This window comes from Oncorhynchus kisutch, linkage group LG29 (assembly GCF_002021735.2).
Source record: "Oncorhynchus kisutch isolate 150728-3 linkage group LG29, Okis_V2, whole genome shotgun sequence".
Lineage (NCBI taxonomy): Eukaryota > Metazoa > Chordata > Actinopteri > Salmoniformes > Salmonidae > Oncorhynchus > Oncorhynchus kisutch.
Window position 1 is genome coordinate 21,859,804 of NC_034202.2, and position 26,636 is coordinate 21,886,439.

Consider the following 26,636-nt stretch of genomic DNA (forward strand, 5'->3'; position numbering starts at 1 on the left):
AACTGTATACAGTAGATGACTGCACTGCATCCTCATTTTTTTTATTAATATATGGAGATGAATAATGTTACTGTCCCCACCACAATTTTTTTTTACTGAAATAAATGTAAATTTTTCCTTAAAACATTTAATTAACTCTTTTGTAGTGTTCATGTTTTTGTTATTCACCCAATGTCCGCGGGTCTGATGGACCCACAACATTATTGGGTTTTTAAAACAATACAGCCATAACAATTTACGTAAAAATACTTAATACTTAAATGTTGACATATCAATATAAACAGCATACATGGTTACCATTTACCTCTGCTAGATCATATTTAGCTATAAAAGCTCTATTTTTTTTTTTTTATGTGATTTTTGTAAACAAGACATGGTGACATATTTAATGTTTTTCTTGAAGAATTATAAATGAAACAAGGTTTTCGTCAATATTGTGTATTTCTTTAAACTGAACAAATTGTAAGAACTAATTTTACATACAGTATTTTATGGAAATGTTACATGAGCCCCATTGAACACAAATTACTTTCGGTCTACACACCACATGAGGGACAGAGTTTTACTATGTGTGGGTTGCAAATGTATTTCTTGCACTTGTTGCATGTGTACTGTGTCTTCCTGTCCTTCTTGGGTCCACACACGTCGCAGTGCTTCTTCTTTTTGCAATCGGCTGCAATCTAGAATGATGAAAACACTTAGTTCAGGAATTTGACTAACATCTCACTCTTTCACTCACATCTATAGTTACAGCAGGCTGAGAGTCAGACACACACATGCAACAATATCACTCACACTCATTCCGGTATTGGAATGGTTGGTTCTGTGATTCAGGCAGATGGGGCACCAGCATCGTTGTTGTGGAATTGTTAGATTACATGTTAGATATTGTTGCAGTGTCAGAACTAGAAGCACAATCATTTTGCTACACTCGCAATAACATTTGATAACCATGTGTATGTGACCAATAAAATTAGATTTGATTTGATTCCTCCTCATGATGGCTGCAGAAGCTGGGGTCCTTGGGATATGTTGCCTCCTCTGGATTTGAGGTCTTGCCAATGCCTTGCCCAGCTCCTCTGGAGCTTCACTCTGTTCCAATCTGGGTTCAACACCATCCAGATTACTAACGTGTTGTAAGCCAAGATGCCCAAGATGTTGAAGGATAGCACAAGTTGCCAGCGTAGGGTTCTTCTTTTGCAGCTGTAGCCAGTCACCAGCTAGTCTAAATTGTCACCCCTCCTTTTCTGGCATTGTAATCCATTATGATTTCTGTTTTTTGATGTACCTGGCCACAGATTCTCCCATCCCTATGCAGCGTACTCATGAGTACCACATTTTTGCCTTTCTTTGGCATGTAGGGCACAAGGGACATGTCGGCCGTGAACACAAACTTAGAGGAATTGATAGGCCTGTTCCGTGTATTCAACAGCTGAGGTGGGAGATCTGCCTTGTTTCTTCGTACTGTTTCTACCATCGTCCGTTTCCTCTTGAGGAGTTCCTGTCTCTGCTTATGCAAAGTAAAAAAGTTAGTGCATGTGACGTTGTGGCCACAGAGTCCCTGTGTCATGTCCAGGACAACCCGCATCCCTTGGTTCTTCTCAGGGTCTCCTCCATCTGTCTTTCCCGTATAGACTTGCAAGTTCCACGCATATGATGAAGCAGGCAGCCCAGATCTTGATTCCATATTTTGTGGGTTTAGACGGTATGTACTGCCTGAAGGGGCAGCGGTCCCTAAATGGCATAAGCTGCTCATCAACTGTAACGTTTGGCCCAGGGTTGTATAAACAGAGGAAGGCGGTCCACCCACTTGTCCCACACTGACCTGATTGCAGCTAGCTTGTCTCTCTGCCACCGAGCTGGTCTGGTGCCTCGGTTCTGGAAGCAGATAATACAGGAAATACTGTGGAAGTTTTCCAGAGACATTGTTGCACTGGAAAGTTCTCTGCATCCCACAGGGATTCTGTGGATTCCCATTGGATCTGAAAAGACCAGCAAGGATAAGAACCCCAAAGTATGCATGTAAATGAGTTTGGTTCATCTCACTCTAAAAACACGCCTTCCCTCCAAATTAGTGCAGTCCAGAATGATTTTCTGTATGGTGTCTGGGAGGAACAGTTCAAAAGAAGACGTTATGTCCTGCCCATGAGTAACCGCTGTCCGTGTCGGCCCTGATTGCATCCATATCACATTGTCAGCAATGCGGGGTGGCTTGGGCAGGAAGACCATTCAATTTCAAAATTTTTTGACATCCATATTTTTCATCCTGCAGACTGCTGATGAGCTGGTTGCTGACGGGCTGGTCCTGGGGCTGGTTGCTGACGGGCTGGTCCTGGGGTTGGCTGAGGGTCAATCTCATCCTCTTCTTCCAACTCACTGTCAAACTCCGAATTGACAGAGACATGATCTTCCAAAGTGGAAGACACTCCTTACACACTAGCTTCTCTCTGCAAAATGTTTTTCTAAGGCCCTTTGAGCAGCGATTATTTTTGCCATAGTGATAGATTGTAGTAAGGAGACACATATTCAAAGCTATTTATTTGTTGTGTCACTCCCCCAATTCGCGCCTGGCTGGGGTAGAGCGTGGGAAAATACTTGTTTTTTTATTCACAAAAAATAGTGTATTGTAATAACATTGTGCAGGTTCCCGCAAGACATTGTGTAGTTTCACACACTACAATGTCACGATCGTCGTAATGAGCGGACCAAGGCGCAGCGTGATGGAAGTTCCACATCTTCATTACGGTGAAACTTTAAAACAAAAACAATAAACCAATAACGAAACGTGAAAGTAGTGGTGCTGGTGCAAATGCACAAACACAAAACAATGTCCCACAAACACAGATGGGAAAATGGCTACCTAAATATGATCCCCAATTAGAGGCAACGAATACCAGCTGCCTCTAATTGGGAACCATACAAAACACCAGCATAGAAATATTGAGCTAGAACACCCCCTAGTCACACCCTGACCTACTACTCCATAGCGAACCAAGGGCTCTCTATGGTCAGGGTGTGACAACAATGGTAAAGAGTGCGAGAAAAGCGGGAGACAGACAGGTTCTTGGTGCTATGTTGAAACAGCAGGCCCAGGGAGGAGAAAGGCAGAGTGAAGGCACAAAGCAAACCTTTTTGTTTAAGTTTTTACCTACACACACTTTTCCACACTTTTATTACCCTCAGGTTCAGTGGACCACACATGTAATATAAATGTGTAGAGGGTGCACAGTGTGCACTCAATGGAATGCGTTATTTTATATGGTCTACGCAGAAAAAGGCCGATGAGTCTCAGGTTGAAAAAATTATTATTATTTTATTTAATAAACATTGAAAATGGGTCCCACAGACCCAAACACCACACACACACAAAAGGGTTAAAATAGTGTAGTATTCCATTCGTTTCTGTGGAGGAATGCTCCTACTGGGGAGTGCCAATATGGCCGACCGGTGGGTTCAAAGCCTCTCAATGACCAATGCATAGCATCATCAATCCAGTGTTTATATACGATACAGTATTGGTCCAAACATGTCTTCTGTGGCTGGATAACATGTCCAAAACCTGTTCTCTATGGGTGAACAACGTGTCCTAAACATGTCTCCTATGGGTGGATTACATGCAGAACACTTTCTCTATGTGTGGACAACATGTCCAAACATGTCTTCTACTCTATGGGTGAACAACATGTCCAAAGCACGTTCTCTATGGGTGAACAACAGTGCCATACAGAGCACACCTTTTTTATGAACACATATAGAAACACAAGGTTAGGAAAAGGCTAATTGTAAAATAACGAGCTGAATTAACCATAACCTAATAACTGGATTTGCTTTAGTCTATGAATTTATCAAGTGGATGAATAATACAATGAAAACCTTTTCTACCAGACTCAAAGAGTAAACCTTTGGTCAGCAGCCCTAGGGGAGCAATGTACTGTGTACACATTTGGCAGCAGCAACGTACTGTACAGTCTGCCTGCCTTGCTTCTTCTTTTTACAAGAATCACAAACTCCAGCCCAGCAAACACGTACTTTTGAACTGCAGACAGCCCGCAGCCTGCAGCCATAACAATCACCTTTGACTGAGAGAAATAAGCTAGTTTGCAGCCGAATCTGTAGATCTGTGGGAAATCACATACTCTTCTACTTAAATAACTTATTACTGAGGCCGGCTACACCCACATCGCTGTGGTAGATTTCAGGGTCCAGTGCACATCTGAGCCTGACAAAAGGTGTTAGTTTTCGAATTGTGATGCAATTTAGGATACCACTGTCTCTCTGAAATAAATGAATACACATTCCTCATTTTGTGCACTGTTGTAAAAGCATCTGAGGAAGAAAGAGAATGAGAGGCAGCAAAGAGAAGGAGAGAGGCACTGGCATTCAGGCAATCTAACAGTACAGTATTTAGTTAATTATAAAATAACTCAAAGAGATGAAATATTCAAGGATGAATAAGTGGAGTACGCAATTATTGTTGCTTTCTCAAATATTCATAAGCGACAGTTTCTGCATACCAATCACACTGTTGTTGCAACTCGCATGGACAGAAAGACAAACATTTAGAAAGGACGCTACAGCAACCTTTAGCTCTTTATGTGTACCTGACATTTAGAAAAGATTTGTCTACATTCATTCTCCATTTTTTCATTAGCTTTTCTTACTCTCTGGTTAGTTAATCACATCGTATGTGATTAAGGTAATTTTTGATGTGTTGTGTGAGGAAATAAGTTATCATTTATTAGCATTATGACAGATACACTTGATGACTTGATGAGGTTGAATTAACACCCAGCATACTGTACATATATATATGTACCAGATTGCAGCGCAACAGACGTCAATACTTGCTATTGGCCTAATAGCAGTAGTGTGATTAGAGAGAGAGAGAGATGGATCTTTACATTACATAACGATATATACCCCCTAATGCTATACCTTGATTCCTCCATTTAAGTCTATTGTTTTTACTTTAGTTTCAAGTCAAGGACTTCCTGAGGGAATCAATGGGGTTGCGGTCATGTAGTCCTTACTGTGGGTCCTTGATGTTCGTGTCAGATCCCCGTCCCTCCCCTCACCCCTTTCACAGCCACTGAGCAAGGGCAAGGCCCATGGCATGATCAATAATCTACAAATGGCTCACTTCCTGAAAAATAACATACAGTATGAAAACAGCTACATGCTGGTGGTGGGGTTCAAGTCTAAGGAATAGTGGTTGCTATTCAGCATGATAAATGTCCATTGGGTGGCTATTCAGCAGCCTGATGGTCTGGGGGTAGAAGCTATTGGCCAGCTATTGTTAGATTTAGTCATGATGCTCCTGTACTGCCCACGTCTGAGTGATGGAAGTGGGGTGAACAGGCCGTGGCTCGGGTGCCTGTCCCTGATGATCTTCTTGGCCTTGCTATGACATCTGGTGTTGAAGGTGTCTTGGAGGGCAGGCAGTGTGCACCCAATGGTGCGTTCCACTGAGCATGTCACCCTCTGTAGTGCCTTGTGGTCAGCGGCGGTGGATTTGGTATGTTTAATCTCTTTAAAAAAAATGAAATGATACTCTAAATTTGTAAGGATTCGACAAAGTCAGTACTTGAGATATTAATTTCTTCCTTATTGCTTTGGGGCTTCTCGGCTTTGATGCTTTTTGACACCTTGGGGGAAAAAACATCTTTCAGCTCTGCTAAAGTGACAGTGCGCTTCTCAGTCAGTTTGGCTTCGAATGAGAAGATTTTTAGCTTCATATATCATGCTATGTTGACTTTCTCATCTCCATGAGCATACTATGTAACTCTTCTCTGACTGGCATATGAATAAAACATAAACAAATGAAATGTAAATGATCTTTATTACATATTCAAGGTGGCAGACATTTCAAAGCAGCTATTTTGCCATCAGAACATCAGGTAACTGTTTAGATTACAAAAGTTATTTGTACAAAATGTCCACTGAAGAGACTGGTAAGTTGAAGCCAGTATTTAGTTTATTACAGCTCTCCACTCTAATAAAACATAAAACCCTATGCAATTAGCACAATTACTATTCTTTATAGCTACCATTTTCTGACTTAATGTCAAGGGAACAGCTGTTCTAAACTACTGTGTCCATGCATTATTTATTTTTATATTACCATCATTATACTGAGGGAACTTTCTATTAGTTTGAACAAAATGTTCTGTAATTTGAGAAAAAAGTTGTTTTTTTCTAATTGTATTATTATAACTTTTGGGGGGTCTTTTTTTTACGACAAAAATCATCTTCCATATAATTAATGATCTGTCAATCACTTAAAACTTTGTTATCTGTTTGGGTATATTTGTTAGGGTACAATTAAAATGTTATTTAGTGTTTCTAGAGTTCAATGTCTATGTGAGTTATGTAAATCCATTTGACAATTTCCCCATATCATATTCTAATTAACAACTTTAATCAATTGAAAATGTGAAGAAGCCAATTATCGCCAAACGTTAGGTTATTATTAATTTTGGGAAGAACAGTAGCCATTAAATTATAGGGTAAACAATGTATACTCTTCAGGAACATATAGTATATGTACTGCATCTGTCTACGACGGCTTCATTTGAGTTTTGGTATGAAGATATTTAATAGCATTCAACAGTGCACGTTTATTCCTCGACAGTAAACCTTGTCAAAAGTAAATAGTTTGCAATATAATTAATTTATATCTAAAAGGAATATTAGAGGGAACAATGCCTTTTTTTTGTTCACATTAAACTACCATCTGAATTGCCATCGCCTCTCCCAGATACACAACCACATTACAGTGCCACAGCCACAATAGGCCGATAACTGGTTTATCATGCAAATAGGCCACTTATTATATGATGAACCCGCCCCAATTCACAACTATGCCTGTAGGAATTATCCAGCGATAACAGTGCTAGAGAAATTAATGGGGTTTTCATGCAAAGGAGGGATAGCAGAGATTACGTTATACAGAGAGACACACAAAAGGTATTGAGTGAAATGAGTTCAGATACCAGGGCCTAATACTGTATCCAGCCAAGCCTTACGGGGAATCCGTCTCAGATCTGCTCTCCATTTACAGTCACGGCAAATGATACTTGAAGATGAGTATTGGGGTGGCTGGCATGGCACCAGAGGTGTATGGACATCCTGTAAGTAGACAAAGGAGGTTTTAACATTTTCTAGCTGACTTCATCAGGTAGCTTTTATTAATGTTATTTCTAAATAGTAGATGTTTGGTCATCGATATTTGAGAGTCTATGCAATGTAAATTGTTATTATGGGGTAAGCACACAGACACTTTTATTAAGTGAATGCCTTAGAACAAGACATTAATTATCCTTTTTGCACGCTCATTCCAAACACCAACTGCATCAATCAAGCCATATTCAAGAAGATAAACAAACTTTGAATGTTTGGCCAAATCTTATAAATGCTAAGTACACAGAGTACACCCCCCTGCTGTCCTGTTGCAGTGTCATTCTAGAATTGTGTGAAGGTGGAAAAAGTAATTTTCCCTCTATGACACAATCAGTGTGTACAGTACCTGGCCACATCTGTTCTCTCAGGCAGAAGCTGTAAGGTGAGATTTTATACTTGCTCTGCCTGTGTGTGTGTGATTGCAACTGTATCAAAGCTTGTATCGTATTTTAGAATATTAATAAACCTAACCATGGCATTTTGACATTTGTTTTTGTGCACATAAACACACAAGGTTGGAACATTATTGAAAGTTCAATTACAGATATTTCAAAAAGTGAAGAGGCAATTTTGGGCAAGATATAAAGTCAATACATGTGTTAAAGGTCAGTTATGCCATGGATTCAATTACTCCTAGAGAGCCTGTGAAGTTGAACTGCTATATGTGACAGCGCTGTGCAAATACATTGCTGTGATCAGAATTGAGAAGGGCAAGAACTAGCTCTAGAGAACATTATAAAAGAGCACCTTTTCCCTCCCATGCTCTAAGTTTCTTTTTAGCTCCAGCTCAGACTTCAGAGTAAATTGTGTTTTTAACCTTTCGGTTGTCCGAAGGGATCAGTGTCAAATACAGTCCAGTACACAAGTATGTAAATGTTTGCCCTGTGTAAATAATGACCTTTGTGTTTAAGCAGTTTGTTGTGCCATGAGGTGTTATGGATCACGATGAACGGGTATCAAAACCGTCTGGCAAATTGACGTTCAATAATGAGGCAATCAATTCCCACCATCAGCAAGGTTATGTGCACCACTCTTAATGACAGAGACTAATGCAGCATCCTATAATGCTTACATCTCTACCCCCAGTTACTGCTAAAGGAAAGAGCACATAATGTAACGGCGTTCTTCGTTTGTAGAAAGAGAGTCGGACCGAAATGCAGCGTGGTGGTTACTCATGATCTTTAATGAAAATAAAGTGACGATACATGAAATAACTTAATAAATACAAAACAACAAACGGAACGTGGAACCTAATTACAGCCTATCTGGTGAACACTACACAGAGACAGGAACAATCACCCACGAAAGACAAAGCGAAACTCAGGCTACCTAAATACGGTTCCCAATCAGAGGCAACGAGAATCACCTGAATCCAGATTGAGAACCACCGCCTCAGGCAGCCAAGCCTAACTAGACACACCCCTAATCATAGCAATCCCAAATCCTATAAAACCCCAATACGAAACACAACCCATAAACCCATGTCACACCCCGGCCTGACCAAATACATAACGAAAACACAAAATACTATGACCAAGGCGTGACAGAACCCCCCCCCCCCGCAAGGTGCGGACTCCCGGACGCACCTCAAAACCATAGGGAGGGTCCGGGTGGGCGTCTGTCCATGGTGGCGGCTCCGGCTCGGGACGTGGACCCCACTCCATAAATGTCATAGTTCCTCCCCTTCGCGTCCTGGGATAATCCACCCTCGCCGCCGACCATGGCCTAATAGTCCTCACCCAGAACCCCACAGAACTGAGGAGCAGCTCGTGACTGAGGGGCATCTCAGGACTGAGGGACATCTCAGGACTGAGGGACAGCTCGGGACTGAGGGACAGCTCGGGACTGAGGGGCAGCTCGGGACTGAGGGGCAGCTCGGGACTGAGGGGCAGCTCGGGACTGAGGCAGCTCGGGACTGAGGGGCAGCCCGGGACTGAGGGGCAGCTCGGGACTGAGGGGCAGCCCGGAACTGAGGGGCAGCCCGGAACTGAGGGGCAGCCCGGAACTGAGGGGAAGCCCGGAACTGAGGGGCAGCTCGGGACTGAGGGGCAGCCCGGAACTGAGGGGCAGCCCGGAACTGAGGGGCAGCCCGGAACTGAGGGGAAGCCCGGAACTGAGGGGAAGCCCAGTACTGAGAGGAAGCCCAGTACTGAGAGGAAGCCCAGTACTGAGAGGAAGCCCAGTACTGAGATGAAGCTCAGGTAGGTAGTAGGCTCCGGTAGATCCTGGCTGGCTGGCGGATCTGGAAGATTCAGGTTGACTAGCAGATCTGGAAGATTCTGGTTGACTAGCAGATCTGGAAGATTCTGGTTGACTAGCAGATCTGGAAGATTCTGGTTGACAGGCTGATCTGGAAGAATCTGGTTGACTGGCAGATCTAGAAGATCATGGCTGACTGGCGGATCTAGCTGCTCTATGGAGACTGACAGCTCTGACTGCTCCATGCAGGCTGACAGCTCCTTGCAGACTGGCAGCTCTTTGCAGACTGGCAGCTCTGGCTGCTTCATGCAGACTGACAGCTCTGACTGCTCCATGCAGGCTGACAGCACCCTGCAGACTGGCAGCTCCTTGCAGACTGACAGCTCCCTGCAGACTGGCAGCTCCTTGCAGACTGACAGCTCCCTGCAGACTGGCAGCTCCTTGCAGACTGACAGCTCCTTGCAGACTGACAGCTCCTTGCAGACTGACATCTCTGGCTGCTTCATGCAGACTGACAGCTCTGACTGCTCCATGCAGGCTGACAGCACCCTGCAGACTGGCAGCTCCTTGCAGACTGACAGCTCCTTGCAGACTGACAGCTCCCTGCAGACTGGCAGCTCCTTGCAGACTGACAGCTCTGACTGCTCCATGCAGGCTGACAGCTCCTTGCAGACTGACAGCTCCTTGCAGACTGGCAGCTCTGGCTGCTTCATGCAGGCTGACAGCACCCTGCAGACTGGCAGCACAGGCTGCTCCGAACAGGCAGGAGGCTCCGGCAGCGCTGTAGAGGAGAAAGGCTCCGGCAGCGCTGGAGAGGCGGGAGACTCCGACAGCGCAGGAGGGCAGGAAGGCTCTGGCTGTGCTGAACAGGCAGGAGACTCCGACAGCGCAGGAGAGGAGAAAGGCTCTGGCTGCGCTAAACAGGCGGGAGACTCCAGCAGCGCAGGAGAGGAGAAAGGCTCCAACAGCGCTGGAGAGGCGGGAGACTCCGACAGCGCAGGAGAGGCGAGGCGCACTGTAGGCCTGATGATGCGTGGTGCTGGCACTGGTGATACTGGAGCGAGGACACGCACAGGAAGCCTGGTGCGGGGAGCTGCTACCGGAGGACTGGTGTGTGGAGGTGGCTCTGGATCACCCACGAAAGAAAAAGCGAAACTCAGGCTACCTAAATACGGTTCCCAATCAGAGGCAACGAGAATCACCTGACTCCATTGAGAACCGCCTCAGGCAGCCAAGCCTAACTAGACACACCCCTAATCATAGCAATCCCAAATCCTATAAAACCCCAATACGAAACACAACCCATAAACCCATGTCACACCCCGGCCTGACCAAATACATAACGAAAACACAAAATACTATGACCAAGGCGTGACACATAAGGTGGGTTAAAATGACAAATCGCCAAGTACATTAAACAATGTCAAATATTAAGACACTACGACTGAAAATGACTAATCAGAACTACTTAACACATTAATATTTAAATTGAAGGGAGACTCAATTGTTATGTTCACTAGAACAAATATTCCTGTACTAACTTCAATAATGATCGTTCAGAATACATAATGCAATTTAGTGTCAATGTTCATAAAACACAAAACTTACAACTAACAAGAACCTAATCGGTGATGTCACGTTATTACATAAAGTATTGGACACTAAAATACTTTGAGTTGGGTTATTCAAATGGTTCTAGGCAAAGGGTTTCCAACAAAAATGTAATGAGCGTAACTTATTACTTTTTAAAGTGCTTTAAACCAAAGAAAGTCCTCACGAATCGTATCAAAGTATCAAAGAAAACATCAGTACCTTGAGCTGTCGTAAGACTTTTGTCAAAACCCTTTTCTTCCAGCATAAAACCAGGGGGTTAAGGTGATTTGAGTGATGAGCGTGGTGTGTGTGTGTGTGTAGGTGTTTTTGCTAGTGACCTTGTCTGTAATAGAGTTTTACTTCTCAAAAATCTCAGGCCAATCAAGTGTCAGCAAGGTGTGAATGGATTCCAGTGGGTGCATTTTAATTGCCTCTCCCCTTCACAGTTGACACAGGCAGGGCTATGTGTGGTACTTCTACCCTTTCGCTAGCTGAACAAAGAGAAACAACAATTAAAATGGCCACCAGACCAGAGAAAGAATGTCTGGAGAATTCAGCTAATGACAGGAGTTTGTTTCAAATGCAGTAGGGAAAGAGGAGAAGAACAGTGGACAAAGGACTCATTACAAGGCACTCAAAGCCTTAACACTCACAGTTTAAGGAACTTCCATCACAGCAAGTTTAATAAATGTATTTCATTCAGGACTATTTGATAGCTCTGGCACAAGTCGACATATGTACCTAACAGCCAAGGCTAGGGCCATCTAACCTAGAACAAGTCAGTCTGTCTGTTTGAGAAGTGAGCACAGCATCATTTGTATTCTTGCCATGGCAAACTACTAAAACACTTGACAGAAGTTAGACAGACGATCAGAGAAAACAGAGGATCAGGCAAAACTATACCCAAACAAAAGATTAAGGCACATCTCAGAAAAATGTTCAAAGGAAATAAAGGCACATAAAATGTGTACTTTGGAATTGGTTATACCATGTATTTGATAAGTGGAATCTAACAAGTAAATGGATATTCAGGTGGGTTAGGAGAGTAGGTTGACACATTTATCAAGGGTTCAGCAACTCTGTGTCTGAATGCTAGGCAACGCTAGCTTTTTCGAACAGCTTACAACTTTCAAAACGTAGGCTAGTAAAAATAATATCATTAGGAAGAAAACAATGTCTCGATAGATAAATGGCAAAAAAACATTCCATCATAATGTAATGCTCCAAGTCATATTTATGACAACCATAAAAAGACATTATGACCCAACAATCTAAGGAAGTGATTGTGATAACTAATACACCGAAGCTCATACGAGATACACATCTGAAGAAAAGCTCATCAGGACGAATGGTCGTTATCTCAACATAACGCTCAGTGATTCAATCTTTTTCTTTCCCTCCTGTTATTCATTATCATATAGAATACCTGATGTAGCACAGCATCACGTCTCGTCGCTGTGCCCCGATTTTATCGCTTGGCACTGCTGGAGGACAATACACAACAGGCACAGATTAACGCAAGATAAAAACCCTTCCAATTAATCAAGAGTTGAGTGGGAGAGACTTTCAATTTAATCTCTAAAAGAAGAATCCTTCATGTACTCTATTGCACCATGTCAGACTTTAGGGGCTTAAGGGATTGCGATGAAGGCTTACCTCGTCTGGACAGTGGACAGTTATTGAGTGCACTTTTGTCCTTGGGGTCAGGCGACGGCCTATGTTCTAGTGGTGACTCGGTTAGGAAAATGTGCAGCTCTCTGCATTACATCTCAGTGCTCTGTCTACTTTACTGGAGTGAAGTGGTATGAGTGCAACTTTGCTCTCGATGGCAGTCACAGTTGGATGGACTAACAACTATGAACAATTGCAAGATAAAAATGGTTGTTAAAAATTATTCAAACAAGTATCAGGTATATAGGATGCCGATATTAGAAATGCTAATATTGCTAACGCCATCACCAATGGTAAATGATCCACTTTAATCACGAGATGCTCAGGAAGCATAAGAGAGTTTTGCTGTTCAATGTCTCCAATAATCAAAAAGGTTTACCCCATAAACATATCATACTTCAAAATATCAGCACACAGTACTGTCAAGCGTTTAATTATACAATGCTAACATGTACAGTATGTCTAACTTTAGAAAAACAACTATTGAAATAGCTAACTGTGTAATGTGGCTGCCCATTGTATTCAATCACACTTCACTAGAAAGCCCTCAGACGTACACACATTTGTTTTACTTCTCAAATAATATGTAACAAATAACAAAACAATTGTTCAACACACATATCACTCACACCCGTCCTCCTCAAGTGAGGCATGGCCTTTCTTTCACACCAACTTGAAGTAAATCATTCTTTGATTATCTCTCATTGTAACGGATCTCGTCCTCCTCTTCCGAGGAGGAGTAGCGAGAAGGATCGGAGGACCAATGTGCAGCGTGTTAAGTGTCCAGCGTGTTAAGTGTCCATAATGTTTAATCAAAATGTTTAATCATGGTTGTGCCATGGCGGAGATCTTTGTGGGCTATACTCAGCCTTGTCTCAGGATGGTAAGTTGGTGGTTGAAGATATCCCTCTAGTGGTGTGGGGGCTGTGCTTTGGCAAAGTGGGTGGGGTTATATCCTTCCTGTTTGGCCCTGTCCGGGGGTGTCCTCGGATGGGGCCACAGTGTCTCCTGACCCCTCCTGTCTCAGCCTCCAGTATTTATGCTGCAGTAGTTTATGTGTCGGGGGGCTAGGGTCAGTTGTTATATCTGGAGTACTTCTCCTGTCCTATTCGGTGTCCTGTGTGAATCTAAGTGTGCGTTCTCTAATTCTCTCCTTCTCTCTTTCTTTCTCTCTCTCGGAGGACCTGAGCCCTAGGACCATGCCCCAGGACTACCTGACATGATGACTCCTTGCTGTCCCCAGTCCAACTGACCGTGCTGCTGCTCCAGTTTCAACTGTTCTGCCTTATTATTATTCGACCATGCTGGTCATTTACGAACATTTGAACATCTTGGCCATGTTCTGTTATAATCTCCACCCGGCACAGCCAGAAGAGGACTGGCCACCCCACATAGCCTGGTTCCTCTCTAGGTTTCTTCCTAGGTTTTGGCCTTTCTAGGGAGTTTTTCACCGTGCTTCTACACCTGCATCGCTTGCTGTTTGGGGTTTTAGGCTGGGTTTCTGTACAGCACTTTGAGATATCAGCTGATGTACGAAGGGCTATATAAATACATTTGATTTGATTTGATTTGAAAACACAACACTGGAACAAAACAATAAACATGAATAACCGAAACAGTCCCGTGTGGCAACAAGCACTGTCACGGAAGACAACCACACACAACTCAAAAGTGAAACCAGGCTACCTAAGTATGATTCTCAATCAGGGACAACGATTGACAGCTGCCTCTGATTGAGAACCATACTAGGCCGAACACAGAAATCCCAAATTATAGAAAAAGAACATAGACAACCCACCCAACTCACACCCTGACCATACTAAAACAAAGACATAACAAAGAAACTAAGGTCAGAACGTGACACTCATTGTACCTAAATAGCATCATGTCGGCAGTGAGCCAAACCCAATACAGCAAACAATCTAATTGTTTTTAGATGTGTGGTTGGTAAATTAATTCCTGCATTTATATTCTACCACTAATTATACCTCATATGCTTTCAAGCTTGTTTATTCTTTACAAAGACACAAGGACAACTGAATTAAATGTTTACTTTGCTTTGTCTTTACTTTGCAATGACTTTTTGCCACAATCACAAATTCTGTATACCAGCTCTATTGAAATGCCCATGGAAATTGTATTCTCAATATATGTGAGGCTGAGAGACTGTTTTCTGCATTTGAATGAATCCATGCCATTACCTGAGGCTTCCCTGATAAGAGAGACAGGGAATTAGGTGAATTTTCTCCCACTTCTCTGAAAATATCTATTTTTCGATGGTATTATCTCCTGGGACATAAATGAAGTTTGCTCAAAATGTCAGCTTCAGCAGATATATCATTTGCTCTCCATAGGATAGAGACAAAAAATATAAATAAGAGTGACAAAATCATGATGCTTGGTGTACATTTTACACCCATAGAGAATTTAATTGATGCCTTCACTTTAAAAGGAGTTGATTCAAAATTCTCATGAGGCAGAAGAACTTCCAAATGTTTGTTCTAGTGACAACAATGGTGCAAATGTTGCTTAGTGTGTACAGTATTTTTTTACAGTGTGTGCAGTGTACTCTACCGTTCAAAAGTTTGGTGTCACTTAGAAATGTCCTTGTTATTAATGACAAAATACATTAAATGAGTTTCAAGGTTAAAAATAATGATTTTTAATTGAAATAATAACTGTGTCCTTCAAACTTGGCTTTTGTCAAGGAATCCTCAATTTACAGCAATTACAGCCTTGCAGACCTTTGGCATTCAAGTTGTCAATTTGTTGAGGTAATCTGAAGAGATTTCACCCTATGCTTCCTGAAGCACCTCCCACAAGTTGGATTGGCTTGATGGGCATTTCTTACGTACCATGCGGTCAAGCTGCTCCCACAACAGCTCAGTAGGGTTGAGATCCAATAACTGTGCTGGCCACTCCATTATAGACAGAATACCAGCTGACTGCTTCTTCCCTAAATAGTTATTGCATAGTGTGGAGCTGTGCTTTGGGTCATTGTCCTGTTGTAGGAGAAAATTGGCTCCAATTAAGCGCCGTTCACAGGGTATGGCATGGCATTGCAAAATGGAGTGATCCTTTTTTTCAAGGTCCCTTTTACCCTGTACAAATCTCCCACTTTACCACCACCAAAGCAACACCAGACCATCACATTGCCTCCACCATGCTTGACAGATGGCGACGAGCACTCCTCTAGCATCTTTACATTTTTTCTGCGTCTCACAAACTTTCTTCTTTGTGATCTGAACACCTCAAACTTGTATTTGTTTGTCCATAACACATACCCCAAGAGACTCATGCTGTGCAGATTATTTTCAACAACTGGGACTTGAGACTAGTCAGGATGAAGGCAAAGATGAATGGAGAAAATACAGAGTGATCCTTCATCAAAACCTGCTCCAGAGTGCTCAGGACCTCAAACTGGGCGAAGGTTCACCTTCCAACAGGACGCCGACCGTTAGCACACAGCCAAGACAACGCAGGAGTGGCTTCAGAACAAGTCTCTGAATGGCTGGGCCACTCAAGGACAGAGCCCGGCCTTGCACACGATATAACATCTCTAAAAAAGACCTGAAAATAGCTGTGCAGCGACTCTCCCCATCCAACCTGACAGAATTCAAATCAAATTGTATTGGTCACATACACATGGCTTGCAGATGTTATTGGGAGTGTAGAGAAGTTTTTGTTCTTCGAGTTCAGACAGTGCAGCAATATCTAATAAGTAACCTTACAATTGCACAACAACATCCTACTACACACAAATCTAAGTAAAGGAATGGAATAAGAATATATACATTTAAATATATGGATGAGCAATGACAGAACGGCATAGGCAAGATGCTTACACGGTATAAAATACAGCATATACAGCGGGGCAAAAAAGTATTTAGTCAGCCACCAATTGTGCAAGTTCTCCCACTTAAAAAGATGGGAGAGGCCTGTAAAATTTCATCATAGGTACACTTCAACTATGACAGACAAAATGAGAAAAAAATATCCAGAAAATCACATTGTAGGATTTTTTATGAATTTATTTGCAAATTATGGTGGAAAATAAGTATTTGGTCACTTACAAACAAGCAAGATTTCTGGCTCTCACAGACCTGTAACTTCTTCTTTAAGAGGCTCTTCTGTCCTCCACTCGTTACCTGTATTAATGGCACCTGTATGAACTTGTTATCAGTATAAAAGACACCTGTCCACAACCTCAAACAGTCACACTCCAAACTCCACTATGGCCAAGACCAAAGAGCTGTCAAAGGACACCAGAAACAAAATTGTAGACCTGCACCAGGCTGGGAAGACTGAATCTGCAATTGGAAAGCAGCTTGGTTTGAAGAAATCAACTGTGGGAGCAATTATTAGGAAATGGAAGACATACAAGACCACTGATAATCTCCCTCGATCTGGGGCAAGATATCACCCCGTGGGGTCAAAATGATCACAAGAACGGTGAGCAAAAGTCCCAGAACCACACGGGGGGACCTAGTGAATGACCTGCAGAGAGCTGGGACCAAAGTAACAAAGCCTACCATCAGTAACACACTATGCCACCAGGGACTCAAATCCTGCAGTGCTAGACGTGTCCCCCTGCTTAAGCCAGTACATGTCCAGGGCCGTCTGAAGTTTGCTAGAGAGCATTTGGATGATCCAGAAGAAGATTGGGAGAATGTCATATGGTCAGATGAAACCGAAATATAACTTTTTGGTAAAAACTCAACTCGTCGTGTTTGGAGGACAAAGAATACTGAGTTGCATCCAAAGAACACCATACCTACTGTGAAGCATGGGGGTGGAAACATCATGCTTTGGGGCTGTTTTTCTGCAAAGGGACCAGGACGACTGATCCGTGTAAAGGAAAGAATGAATGGGGCCATGTATCGTGAGATTTGAGTGAAAACCTCCTTCCATCAGCAAGGGCATTGAAGATGAAACGTGGCTGGGTCTTTCAGCATGACAATGATCCCAAACACACCGCCCGGGCAACGAAGGAGTGGCTTCGTAAGAAGCATTTCAAGGTCCTGGAGTGGCCTAGCCAGTCTCCAGATCTCAACCCCATAGAAAATCTTTGGAGGGAGTTGATAGTCCGTGTTGCCCAGCAACAGCCCCAAAACATCACTGCTCTAGAGGAGATCTGCATGGAGTAATGGGCCAAAATACCAGCAACAGTGTGTGAAAACCTTGTGTCTTACAGAACACGTTTGACCTCTGTCATTGCCAACAAAGGGTATATAACAAAGTATTGAGATAAACTTTTGTTATTGAACAAATACTTATTTTCCACCATCATTTGCAAATAAATTCATTAATAATCCTATAATGTGATTTTCTGGATTTTTTTTCTCATTCTGTCTGTCATAGTTGAAGTGTACCTATGATGAAAATTACAGGCCTCTCTCATCTTTTTAAGTGGGAGAACTTGCACAATTGGTGGCTGACTAAATACTTTTTTGCCCCACTGTACATACAGTTGAAGTCAGAAGTTTACATACACCTTAGCCAAATACATTGAAACTCCGTTTTTCATAACTCCTGACATTTAATCCTAGTAAAAATTCCCTCTTTGGTCAGTTTACATGCACTCAATTATTATTTGGTTGCATTGTTTAACTTGAGTTAAACGTTTTGGGTAGCCATCCACAAGCTTCCCACAATAAGTTGGGTGAATTCCTCCTGACAGAGCTGCTGTACCGGAGTCAGGTTTGTAGGCCTCCTTTTTCAGTTCTCCCAACACATTTTCTATTGGGTTGAGGTCAGGGCTTTGTGATGGCCATACCAATACCTTGACTTTGTTGTCCTTAAGCCATTTTGCCACAACTTTGGAAATAAGCTTGGGGCCATTGTCCATTTGGAAGACCCATTTGAGACCAAGCTTTAACTTCCTGACTGATGTCTTGAGATGTTGCTTCAATATATCCACATAATTTTCCATCCTCATCATGCCATCTATTTTGTGAAGTGCACCATTTCCTCTTGCAGCAAGTCACCCCAAAAACATGAAGCTGCCACCGCTGTGCTTCACGGTTGGGATGGTGTTCTTCGGCTTGCAAGCCTCACCCTTTTTCCTCCAAACTTAATGATTGTCCTTATGGCCAAACAGTTCTATTATTGTTTCATCAGACCAGAGGACATTTCTCCAAAAAGTAAAATATTTGTCCCCATGTGCAGTAGTCTGGCTTTTTCATGGTGGTTTTGGAGCAGTTGCTTTTTCGTTGCTGAGCGGCCTTTCAGGTTATGTTAAAACCTCTCTACCCCCCTACTTTTTTCAATTTCTGTCTGAAGACATACCCAAATCTAACTGCCTGTAGCTCTGACCCAGAAGCAAGGATATGCATATTCGTGGCACTATTTGAAAGAAAACACTCTGAAGTTTGTGTAAATGTGAATTGAATGTAGTAAAATATAACACAATAGATCTGGTTTAGATAATACAATGATTTTATTTTATTGTTGTATCATCATCTTTAAAATGAACAAGATAAAACAACTATTCAGATGGGATGATGGGGACAATTTCAGTGAAAAACATAAGAGGGCAACAGTACTTTTCAGAAAAAGTTTCAGAATGATAACTTCCAAAATGAGTGTGCTACATGACATTTATCATGAAGTCACCCAGGTTTCCCACACAAGTAGCCCAAATGTACCCAAGTGGCCAAATTGGTGAAGGTATACATTCTGAAACAAATAACTATATACAAAATACCAAAATGGTATTCTAACACACACCCCCCCCCAAAAAAAAAACTCTACAAAATCACATGGGTAACTATTTACACACTTTCAATATTTGGAAGACCCTCAGTCCTCTATCAAATCAAATAGATTTATATAGCCCTTCGTACATCAGCCAATATCTCAATGTGCTGTACAGAAACCCAGCCTAAAACCCCAAACAGCAAGCAATGCAGGTGTAGAAGCATGGTGGCTAGGAAAAACTCCCTAGAAAGGCCAAAACCTAGGAAGAAACCTAGAGAGGAACTGTTCAGGCAGAACAGTTGAAACTGGAACAGCAGCAAGGCCAGGTGGACTGGGGACAGCAAGGAGTCATCGTGCCAGGTAGTCCTGACGCATGGTCCTAGGGCTCAGGTCCTCCTCCGAGAGAGAAAGAGAGAATTAGAGAGAGCATACTTACATTCACACAGGACACCAGATAAGACAGAAGAAGTACTCCAGATTAAACAAACTGATCCTAGCCCCCCGACACATAAACTACTGCAGCATAAATACTGGAGGCTGAGACAGGAGGGGTCAGGAGACACTGTGGCCCTTCCGATGAGACCCCCAGACAGGGCCAAACAGGAAGGATATAACCCCACCTACTTTGCCAAAGCTCTACACAATATTGTGAAGCTGATTCCAGGTGCCATAGAAGTCTCTTTCTGCTGTAAAGCAGAGGGTCACCAAGCATATGGTACAGGTGATGGGGTGATCTTCATCTTGCAAAAAACACAGCGACGCCTCCATGCTGTGCCCTTTTGGCCCTTAGGCACATCCATGCCTGCATAAATACATTTGGGCAGATGAACACTTGTGGCAGGAGCAGAAGGGACAGAGGTAGAGTAGGTAGAACGTGGTGCAGTGGTGCTGTAGTCAGCAAGCTCCTTGATGAGCAGCTCTCTGAAGGCTTTCTGTGAGAGGAAGGGCTTTCCACAGCTCTTAGCCATTTCCTTGTGTAGGATGAATGCATTTACCACATCAATGTCGATGAAATGATAGAAGAATGTCTTGTACCATTTCATCATCTTATGGAGGACATTGTAATAGCATATCAGTGCATCTGATAGGTCCACACCTCCCATGCTCTTGTTGTAGTCCTTTACTGCAGTTGGAATGGGGATATTTTTGGTGGTCCATGCCCCGGCACCGTCCTTCACACATCTGACGACATGATCCCCACTGAAGGACTTGTTGATTGTTGTGCACATCACCACCTCTCTGGTATCCATCCACTTTACAAAAAGCAGGCCATCTTCACGGATCCATCGCATGGTCCCCCGCTCAGCCCGCTTAGGCATGTCGTTCACCTTCGTCTTTGGAAGGCCCACCCTGTTGGTACGAATGGTGCCACAAGACCACACTTCCCGCTTCCTAAAGTCTGCAAACAGGGTAGGGCTTGTGTAGAAGTTATCCACAAACAGTTTGTAGCCCTTCCCTAGCAGTTGAAAATCCAATAACTCCATTACAGAGTCATAGCTAAGTCCCTTACCGGTAGCAAAACTGTTCTTCCCCTCATAGACAAAAGAATTGCATGTGTAGGCACACACAGAATCAGCCAACACAAACAACCCCAGTTGGTTGGTTTGTTTCTCATGTACTGTTTGAGGCCAATTCTGGCCTTTGAGGCTACCATCCTCTCATCTATTGACACATTCTGGGCTGGCTGAAAGTAGGTTTTGCAGGCCTCAACAATGCTGTAGTAGAGAGGTTTTATTTTGCACAGTCTATCAAACGTTGCTGTGCCTCTATTCTTGTCATTCACTTCATCATCCTTTGGGTCACTGATATGAAGTGCCTGTGAGAACCAGAAACCTTTTGCAAGACATAACAGTCATGGGGAAAGGCAGTTGGTAGAGAGATTATGTTTTCCAGTAGTCCCTCAGACTTTTCAGCTTCACCAGCCCCAAGTAGACGACCAGTGAAAGGTAGCAGAAAAGTCTGACATGAATATGGGCTTCCATGCTACCTTTTTGCCTGCTTTCTTCTTCTCCCCATACTTATTCGAGTTAGACACGAGCGAATCGACAATGGATTGGTTGAAAAACAGCTGAAAAAGCTGAAGGGGGCAGTAAGTTGATGTCATGTTCACCTGAGGTCCTGGCTTCCTTTTTGGCCTAAATGTTGGTTGAAGTGGCTCCACAGCATCTTCTAGGACATCTTCTAGGACATCTTCAGGGACCTTCTGTCCCTTCGTTAGCAGGTGGCACACTTCCCCTCCTCCGCTTCTTTGTCAGTGCCTTCACACCTCTAGATGGCCCGGGAGGTGTGGAGCCGGAGACAAGAGGTGTCCGGCTGGATGAACCAGCTTCAGTGGGGGATGGACACCTTGGCACTGGGGGCTCCCTTTCGGAGTCAGTGTCACTGTGAAAGAAAATGTTCAGTTAGAATAGTTTCACATATGAGCCCTGTATCAACATGTATAATAAACAGATATAGAGTACAGGGAACATAAAGTGCTGTTCCATTTCACTTTGGCCATTGTTGTGGGCCTTATATGTAGACTGAGAGGAGGAAGCATGGTCGCTGTCTGGGTTTGCTGTTACATTCTACTCCTTTCCATTTATTTATTTATATATATATATATATATATATATATACAGTGCCTTGCGAAAGTATTCGGCCCCCTTGAACTTTGCGACCTTTTGCCACATTTCAGGCTTCAAACATAAAGCTATAAAACTGTATTTTTTTGTGAAGAATCAACAACAAGTGGGACACAATCATGAAGTGGAACGACATTTATTGGATATTTCAAACTTTTTTAACAAATCAAAAACTGAAAAATTGGGCGTGCAAAATTATTCAGCCCCCTTAAGTTAATACTTTGTAGCGCCACCTTTTGCTGCGATTACAGCTGTAAGTCGCTTGGGGTATGTCTCTATCAGGTTGCACATCGAGAGACTGACATTTTTTCCCATTCCTCCTTGCAAAACAGCTCGAGCTCAGTGAGGTTGGATGGAGAGCATTTGTGAACAGCAGTTTTCAGTTCTTTCCACAGATTCTCGATTGGATTCAGGTCTGGACTTTGACTTGGCCATTCTAACACCTGGATATGTTTATTTTTGAACCATTCCATTGTAGATTTTGCTTTATGTTTTGGATCATTGTCTTGTTGGAAGACAAATCTCCGTCCCAGTCTCAGGTCTTTTGCAGACTCCATCAGGTTTTCTTCCAGAATGGTCCTGTATTTGGCTCCATCCATCTTCCCATCAATTTTAACCATCTTCCCTGTCCCTGCTGAAGAAAAGCAGGCCCAAACCATGATGCTGCCACCACCATGTTTGACAGTGGGGATGTTGTTTTCAGGGTGATGCGCTGTGTTGCTTTTACGCCAAACATAACGTTTTGCATTGTTGCCAAAAAGTTCAATTTTGGTTTCATCTGACCAGAGCACCTTCTTCCACATGTTTGGTGTGTCTCCCAGGTGGCTTGTGGCAAACTTTAAACAACACTTTTTATGGATATCTTTAAGAAATGGCTTTCTTCTTGCCACTCTTCCATAAAGGCCAGATTTGTGCAATATACGACTGATTGTTGTCCTATGGACAGAGTCTCCCACCTCAGCTGTAGATCTCTGCAGTTCATCCAGAGTGATCATGGGCCTCTTGGCTGCATCTCTGATCAGTCTTCTCCTTGTATGAGCTGAAAGTTTAGAGGGACGGCCAGGTCTTGGTAGATTTGCAGTGGTCTGATACTCCTTCCATTTCAATATTATCGCTTGCACAGTGCTCCTTGGGATGTTTAAAGCTTGGGAAATCTTTTTGTATCCAAATCCGGCTTTAAACTTCTTCACAACAGTATCTCGGACCTGCCTGGTGTGTTCCTTGTTCTTCATGATGCTCTCTGCGCTTTTAACGGACCTCTGAGACTATCACAGTGCAGGTGCATTTATACGGAGACTTGATTACACACAGGTGGATTGTATTTATCATCATTAGTCATTTAGGTCAACATTGGATCATTCAGAGATCCTCACTGAACATCTGGAGCGAGTTTGCTGCACTGAAAGTAAAGAGGCTGAATAATTTTGCACGCATATTCTTTCAGTTTTTGATTTGTTAAAAAAGTTTGAAATATCCAATAAATGTCGTTCCAGTTCATGATTGTGTCCCACTTGTTGTTGATTCTTCACAAAAAAATACAGTTTTATATCTTTATGTTTGAAGCCTGAAATGTGGCAAAAGGTATATATATGTGTGTGTATACACACACACACACACCCATAGGCTATGGGTTATTCACATACATACAAACATACCCCCACCCACAACGCATAGCCAATGTGTACTTTACACATTTAATAAAAAAAATATTTTCGCAAGGCACTGTATATTGCAAATAAAATGTTTTTAAAAAATCACACATAACTTACCAGTCCAAAACAATGTCCTCTCCATTCAAAAAACATGCTTCCATTTTGGAGTCATAGCTATGGTCGCTAGCTGAATCTGAATCTTCCAAAAGAAGATCTGTTTCACTATCACGATCAATTTCCTCTATAATTTTGTCTACATTCGTATATCTAGTCTTAGATTTAGCTTTCCCTGACTTATTCGAAATGATGTACGATATATAAACAGCTGAAGATGCACATTACCCAAAAAGTGCTGTGCGTCACAAGATTAGCTCCTTCCAGTTTGAATCTTCAATGGTGAATGACCGTCTTTACGCAGGAGTTTACTACATGGGTGGGTCTTCCAACACATAACCATTACATATTGCCGTTTACCTCAGCTCATTGGCTATCTACCCAGCTAGATTTCAAGACGATCAGTGGTCATTGGGTTAAAATACAGTCAATCAACGAGACAGTGGTCATATCATTGGTGCACAGTGATGTCATTACTTGTTGTCTTCAAATCGGTTTCTTTCAGTCAATACGTCCCGCGGAATGGCCCATCAAGTTTGGTTGTGTTACAAACAAACCAAAGGCCCACAACAATGGCCAAAGTGTGTTACAAACAAACCAGTTGATTGCAATGAAACCAAACATGACTGGAATTCACGACACAAGCGGTTCACAAAATGTTTCTTGTTAGGCTATAAAAATGTATTTTATCAAACAAAAGAGCATTCATTGTGTAACAATAAGCATTGGGATTGCAAACAGAGGAAGATTGTCAAAGGTAAACTATTTATTTAATTGCAGTTTGTGATTTTGTTATGCCTGTGCTGGTTGAAATAGTTGTTTTTTATGGGGCTCTATCCTCAGATAATCACATCATATTCTTTCGAAGTAAATCCTTTTTTAAATCTGACGACGCAGTTGGATTAGCAAGAGTCTAGGCTTTCGAATCATGTGAGACACTTGTATTTTCATGAATGTTTAATATGACTATTTATGTAGCGATCACCGTTTGTTGTCGAATTTCATCCCGCTACCGGGTTCCGTGCGCAGAGAGGTTAATATAGGACTCGTTTTATTGTGGATATAGATATTTTTGTACCTGTTTCCTCCAGCATCTTCACAAGGTCCTTTGCTGTTGTTCTGGGAATGATTTGCACTTTTCGCACCAAAGTAGGTTCATCTCTAGCAGACAGAGCTCGTCTCCTTCCTGAGCGGTTTTACGGCTACGTGGTCCCATGGTGTTTATACTTGCATACTATTGTTTGTACAGATGAACGTGGTACCTTCAGGCAGTTGGAAATTGCTCCCAAGGATGAACCAGACTTGTGGAGGTCTACAATTTTTTTTCTGAGGTTTTGGCTGATCTCTTTTGATTTTCCCATGATGTCAAGCAAAGAGGCAGTGAGTTTGAAGGTAGGCCTTGAAATACATCCAAAGGTACACTTTCAATTGACTCAAATGATGTAAATTAGCTTATCAGAATCTTCTAAAGCCATGACATAATTTTCTGGAATTCTCCAAGCTCTTTAAAGGCACAGTCAACTTGGTATATGTAAACATCTGACCCACTGGAATTGTGATGCATTGAATTATACGTGAAATAATCTGTCTATAAACAATTGTTAGAAAAATACTTGTGTCATGCACAAAGTAGATGTCCTAACCAACTTGCCAAAACTATAGTTTGTTAACAAGAAATGTAAGGAGTGGTTGAAAAATGAGTTTTAACAACTCCAACCTGCGCATCAAGCTTAATGACAAGCTTGAAGGGTGCTATGATGTTGAATGCTGAGCTATAGTCAATGAACAGCATTCATACATAGTTATTCCTCTTGTCCAGATGAGATAGGGCAGTGTGCAGTGTGATGGTGATTGCATTTTCTGTGGACCTATTGGGGTCCAGCAATTTAAAGTTTGTCTAGTGTGACAGGTAAAGTGGAGGTGATATGATCCTTGACTCATCTCTCAAAGCACTTCTTGATAACATTAGTGAGTGCTACGGGGCGATAGTCATTTAGTTCAGTTACCTTTGTATTCTTGTGTAGAGGAACAATTGTGGCCATCTTGAAGCATGTGGGGACAGCAGACAGGGATAGGGAGAGATTGAATATGTCTGTTAACACACCAGCCAGCTGGTCTGCACATGCTCTGAGTACGTGGCTAGGGATGCAGTCTGGGCCGGCAGCCTTGCGTGGGTTAACACTTTTAAATGTCTTACTCATGTCAGCCACAGAGAAGGAGAATCCACAGTCCACTGTATTAACCTCAAAGCGGGCAAAGAAGGTATTTTGTTTGTCTAGAAGCAAGACGTCGGTGTCCGTGACGTGGATGTTTTTCCTTTTGTAGTCCATGACTGTCTGTAGACCCTGCCACATACGTCATGTGTGTGAGCCGTTGAAAAGCGACTCCACTTTGTCTCTATACAGACATTTTCTTTTTTGATTACCTTGTGAAGGGAATAACTACACTGTTTGTATTCGGCCATATTCCCAGTCACCTTTCCATGGTTAAATGTGGTGGTTCACGCTTTCAGTTTGGCGAGAATGCCGACATCTATCCACTGTTTCTGGTTAGGGTAGGTTTTAATAGTCACAATTCTCTTGGGAGGTAATATGGTCGGCATTCGATTGTGAGGAATTCTAGGCGAACAAAAATACTTGAGTTCCTGTATGTTGTTACAATTACACCATGAGTCGTTAATCATGAAACATACACCCCCGCCCTTCTTCTGATTTCATCAAACTTGTTACCTCGAGACTGGACATTAGCGAGTGATATACTTGGTAGCGGTGGGTGGTGTGCGTGCCTCAGAAGTTTGACCAGGAGACTGCTTTGTCTTCCTCTTCTCCGGTGGCGTTGTTTCGGGTCAGCCTCTGGAATCAGTTCAAATGCCCGGACATAGGATCCGCTTCAGGAAATCGTATTC